Source organism: Amia ocellicauda, chromosome 19 (assembly GCF_036373705.1).
Source record: "Amia ocellicauda isolate fAmiCal2 chromosome 19, fAmiCal2.hap1, whole genome shotgun sequence".
Lineage (NCBI taxonomy): Eukaryota > Metazoa > Chordata > Actinopteri > Amiiformes > Amiidae > Amia > Amia ocellicauda.
The window spans coordinates 1237235-1243234 of record NC_089868.1 but is presented as its reverse complement, the minus strand read 5'-3'; the positions used below and the strand labels follow the sequence as shown (position 1 = coordinate 1243234).

At 40.0% G+C, this 6000-nt stretch overlaps 1 non-coding gene across 1 annotated transcript; it reads right to left on the bottom strand.

Annotated features, from left to right (window-relative positions):
* Window positions 1–2045: 2045 nt before the first annotated feature.
* trnaw-cca (transfer RNA tryptophan (anticodon CCA)) lies at window positions 2046–2117 on the bottom strand. Its single transcript has one exon. It is a non-coding gene; the product is annotated as a tRNA-Trp (tRNA).
* Between the last annotated feature and the right edge of the window lie 3883 nt (window positions 2118–6000).

Below are 6000 nucleotides of genomic sequence, written 5' to 3'. Positions count from 1 at the left end.
TGCGGCGACTTGAGCGACTTCTCAGCTGGCTTGCCCGAGTGTCCAGATGCATATGTGGAAATACTTCTATACAAACCATGAACATAGATTCTCGATAGATGAATACTGTTTATTTAAAGGTCCGTTTTTATTTAGCGCATAGTTTATTGAATTTACCCCCCGAGGTGGAACACGGACAATGATGTATTTGATTGACAGTGTAACTTGGACTGTTGGAGTAACTTGGACACCCATTGGAATGGAAAAACAAACTCGAGAAAAAAGTGTGTGTGTGTGTGTGTGTGTGTGTGTGTGTGTGTGTCACCTGCTGGTAGTGATGCATTTACATGACCTACAGACTATTTGGGCTGATTGTGCCTGGTGTATTAATGAAACTTTTCAAAGCGGTGGCTTACGTAGATGACATCACAGTCATTGTTAAGAATGGCAAGGATGTACCTTACCTTAAATGACTGTCAGAAATGAATTGAGTTTCTTCAGTGGTTAATGGCTTTTACTGGGGGAACTAGGTAGAAAGCAAGCCACTGTCTCTAGCCACATTTTGGACAAATGGACAAAACTAGATGGATTTAAAAACAGACGGATTGACTGTCGGATGGCGTCTGTCTACAATATTTTTAATGATAATAGTATATGTAGTATATACATGTGTATTATAAACAAATCTATACAGAAAAGGGGTTGTACCATAATAAAATGCTGATGAGAGGAGAAGAGATCTTATTCACTGGCCAAAAACATGATTTCGACAATTGTACATCTTACATCTCGACGGCACTTAGCTTAACTTTTCACAATGTATGACTGCACTTACTGTACTTAACTGTATACATTGGAAGTTGTAAAATTTATTATCTTGAATTGCTTTGTTTAATGTAAATTTGAATTTGTAATGTTTGATGCCTTGTACTTAACTGTATTCTTGCACTTATGTTGCAAGTCGCCTTGCATAAGGGCGTCTGCCAAGAAATAAAAATAATAATAATGTGTTTTATACAATGAGAAATTAAGAAAACCGTAAAAGAAAGGCATTTTAAACCAGGACCTCTCGCACTCTAAGAGAGAATCATATCTCGAACAAACTTACATTAGTGACATCTTTACACTAGTGCCACGTAGAAAGCGGTGCGCTCCAACAGCTGGAAACTTTCTTAGTCTCAAGTTCAAGCACCTTGTGTGTGACTGCCATCTAATGTTGCTGACTAATAGCACTATTGGACTAGAGGAGCTGGGGCTGGCAGAAATTCAGCCAGGCTTTTCTACAGGCGCAAACTCAGCTGATGCTGTGTAGGCTACTCCGTGTACGTCAATGAAAGTCTAGTGACTTCAATATACACACCCCGATGCACCCAAAGAGTGATTGTCAAAGTATGAGTGACTCGCTCCACCAGCAGCACCGACCTGCATCTCTCTGTGACACCCGGCGCCTCCGTCTGGATAAGCTGCTGGTAATGCCGAGCACGGCAGCAGATCTTGTACAGTGGAACCCTAATAATATTCCTAATAATATGGCAACATCCTGGGGGGTCGGTGTGCCGCGCCACAGTGCAGCGACCTTAGCGCATCACTAAAAGGCACCTTAGCGAGGCCTCGGAATCGCTCAAACATGAACCGAGAAATGAACATTGAATCCCATCTACTACTATTACCTAGTAGTGTTGATGTTATCTAAAGTATTTCTATACGTTTTTATTAGTGTATGAATTGTGTCGACCAGGGATCAGAAAGTGAGACAGTATGGGGTAGGCGGTAATCGAAAGCACAAGAAATACATAAAAGGGAGCTATACAGCAGTGAATAAAACACGGATTGTGACAGTCCACTGTTAATAGCCTATAACAAGGCAGATTAAAATATAACAAACGATACGGATTCTTAAAATCAAATATAATTTCAATGTGCAGGAGACCAGACTGACTTTTATGCATCCTCTCGGGTGTAGATGCATGTTACTTAGACTAACAACGTTTGCATTCTAGGATATTAATAACACTCTCCAGAGCAGGAATTATTGAGTGATATTACAGGGAAATTGAGTAAAAGACTGACCCCGACGTGATTTGAACACACAACCTTCTGATCTGGAGTCAGACGCGCTACCGTTGCGCCACGAGGTCCTTAAACTTCAGTTAACACAGGACGTCAAGGAAAAATATTGGGAACTATGGTGATGTTTTGCTAGTGACCATTAGCTTAATGAATGGGCAACTGAAGCATTGACGTGATGAAGAAGTTAAACAGAATGCTAAAGAGATAGTGACAGTGAGCATGACACAGAACACATGGCATGACGAGAATACCAAGTTAAACTTAAAGCAGAAATTACAGAAAGAAAGAAACAAAACCGGATACTGCACATATGTTTGGTCTTTCCTATATCTCTAATATGATATCTCAGTAGTTTAAATTTGATACAGAAATCACAAGCCTGTGAATAGAAATAAAGAATCAGATCCAGTTTAACACCATATGCTCGAAATCTGTACACGTGACAACTGAATATCCAAGTTCTCACTCACAGCCAGCTTCTTATCCAACAATTCATTTTCTTTCTCCTTCCTCATCTTTAAGGAACTGTTATTCAAATAGGCCTAACCGGTCTCTACATTTAAATAGACTGTAATCAAGATCAAGAACATGTTCCAACAGCAGAGAAATATAGACGACTAAATTATGAATAGCCTATATATTTCAATACATTATACTGTTGGCCACCACAGAGCTCTATGTAATATCTGAATAAGTCCGGGATGAATTATATTGAACTTTGTTAACTAAACAGCCCTAAACACTTTCCCAACATTCTCTATGGTAGTGCTAAACCTCTACGGGTGTAATACTTCGTGCTGCCGCTACGTCTTCTGGCGCTGTTGCGCAGTTTCAGCCTGCGTTTGTAAAAGCCGTTTAGGTACTTTCTGTGTTTCGACAGCACGAAAAGCAGCTTTCTATTCCTCTGTATATCGATATAAAAGTGGAATTGAACGTATATATAAAGCACTCGCATTCATTCTACAGAGATCACATTTACTGGGTATTTTAAAGGATTACAAATATTTATATTTTATATCGTGGTAAGTTTTATTTTATTAGCCTTTTCAAAACATGACAAAGTGAAAATACTGTTATTTACGTTCTGTTATTTAATATCCTATAATGTTCACCTGTTTCAGTGACTACAGGAAGAACTGCTTAGATAATTTGTTTATTCTACATGATGACTGAAGTTATATTAGATGTAAATGTGTTTCAATTTTTCACTGTATTCATTTCGTTTTTTTAATAGTCTATCAGCACCCTGACTGTAAAAGCTTTATAATAGTTAAACAACAAATTAAATTCAAATGATAATTATTTGTATATGACATGCTTTTGACATCACACAGTTACACAGGAGGGGAAGGAAAATGGATGGGAATGTATATTTAAGGGGGCACCAGAAGCATTTAACTGATGAGAAAGTTATTGTCATGATCCCCTTGCACTCCCCCTCTGTCACCACTATGGGCCGTCATTTCCCTGCCTTCTCCCTGCTCTCGTCACTCAATTAACATTCCGGTCACCCATGTGCACTCCTGTTCTATCCCTCTGTTCCTATTCGCCCTGCACCTCCCAAGCCTGGTTCCTGCTCCCCTTTTAATCCCCTCACTTCCCTCAGTCTGGGCGAAGTTTTGCCAGTCCTTACTGCAATGCTGAGCCCCTGTTCCTCCGACCACGACCACGACCACGACCACGACCACGACCACGACCACGACCACGACCACGACCACGACCACGACCACGACCACGACCACGACCACCAATGCCCGACCCAGCACTGCACTTGGGTCCTCAGCTCCCTCAGGGAAACGTGACCGTTATACAGAATGATGGAGATACACTCACCTAAAGGATTATTAGGAACACCTGTTCAATTTCTCATTAATGCAATTATCTAACCAACCAATCACATGGCAGTTGCTTCAATGCATTTAGGGGTGTGGTCCTGGCCAAGACAATCTCCTGAACTCCAAACTGAATGTCTGAATGGGAAAGAAAGGTGATTTAAGCAATTTTGAGCGTGGCATGGTTGTTGGTGCCAGACGGGCCGGTCTGAGTATTTCACAATCTGCTCAGTTACTGGGATTTTCACGCACAACCATTTCTAGGGTTTACAAAGAATGGTGTGAAAAGGGAAAAACATCCAGTATGCGGCAGTCCTGTGGGCGAAAATGCCTTGTTGATGCTAGAGGTCAGAGGAGAATGGGCCGACTGATTCAAGCTGATAGAAGAGCAGCTTTGACTGAAATAACCACTCGTTACAACCGAGGTATGCAGCAAAGCATTTGTGAAGCCACAACACATACAACCTTGAGGCGGATGGGCTACAACAGCAGAAGACCCCACCGGGTACCACTCATCTCCACTACAAATAGGAAAAAGAGGCTACAATTTGCACAAGCTCACCAAAATTGGACAGTTGAAGACTGGAAAAATGTTGCCTGGTCTGATGAGTCTCGATTTCTGTTGAGACATTCAGATGGTAGAGTCAGAATTTGGCGTAAACAAAATGAGAACATGGATCCATCATGCCTTGTTACCACTGTGCAGGCTGGTGGTGGTGTAATGGTGTGGGGGATGTTTTCTTGGCACACTTTAGGCCCCTTAGTGCCAATTGGGCATCGTTTAAATGCCACGGCCTACCTGAGCATTGTTTCTGACCATGTCCATCCCTTTATGACCACCATGTAGCCATCCTCTGATGGCTACTTCCAGCAGGATAATGCACCATGTCACAAAGGTCGAATCATTTCAAATTGGTTTCATGAACATGACAATGAGTTCACTGTACTAAACTGGCCCCCACAGTCACCAGATCTCAGCCCAATAGAGCATCTTTGGGATGTGGTGGAACGGGAGCTTCGTGCCCTGGATGTGCATCCCACAAATCTCCATCAACTGCAAGATGCTATCCTATCAATATGGGCCAACATTTCTAAAGAATGCTGTCAGCACCTTGTTGAATCAATGCCACGTAGAATTAAGGCAGTTCTGAAGGCGAAAGGGGGTCAAACACAGTATTAGTATGGTGTTCCTAATAATCCTTTAGGTGAGTGTATAGTGGCATTGAGCTTGACAGAGGAAATTACATGGTGTGAATTCAAAGTATCATATTAAAAAATAAACTGAATACAGAATCAAGAGAAATAAAAAAAAATACTGTCAATATATTTTTTGTCTTTCTAACATTTTTATTTCTTTGAAATCTCAGTTTAAATTTGATACAGAAATCATTCTGGAATGGCACACAAGGAAAATAGTACAGTGGACATGAAAGTATATATGTAACATATGTTGTGGTTATATGTATTGCTGATTTTACTACTATTGTATATTATATTAAACAGTTTAAATTTAACAGAGGTTATTCTTCAAATCCAAATAATAAGTGTATATTTACACATGCTTGTTTTTGGTGAACCATTATAACTTGCCATTATCTAAAAATAATGCACCTACCTAGTTATTCAGATGTAACCAGTTCCAGCAAATATTGGGCTTTACTGTAACAATAATGACAACAAGTTATTGAATGTGCAGTATTTTTGTTATAGGTCACACAGACAGTGTGGTCTAATGGCTTTCTTTCAACTGTCCATTGGGGGAACAAAAACATTGTAATAAACTCTCTCTTACATTGTCCAATAACAGACTATGAAATGTAGTTATTTGCCATTTAATAATACATTTTACTATTTACTTATATTTTAACGTACAGCAAATTTTTCTACAATGTAGAATTTCTACATGGGAACCCGTGACTCCTAACTAACTAGTGTATTCTTGTGTTGACCTTTTTGACCTTGGACAGAGTGAAGCATGGTCTCATCACGCATTGAGCTCATGGTATAGAGGTGTTCCACTATTATTGGTGTTGTAAGAAAAATATAAACTTTTAAACTGAACAAATTAGCACACAAGAAGAACAACAATGACAACGAGCAGGACAGGAGGAAGAAGAGA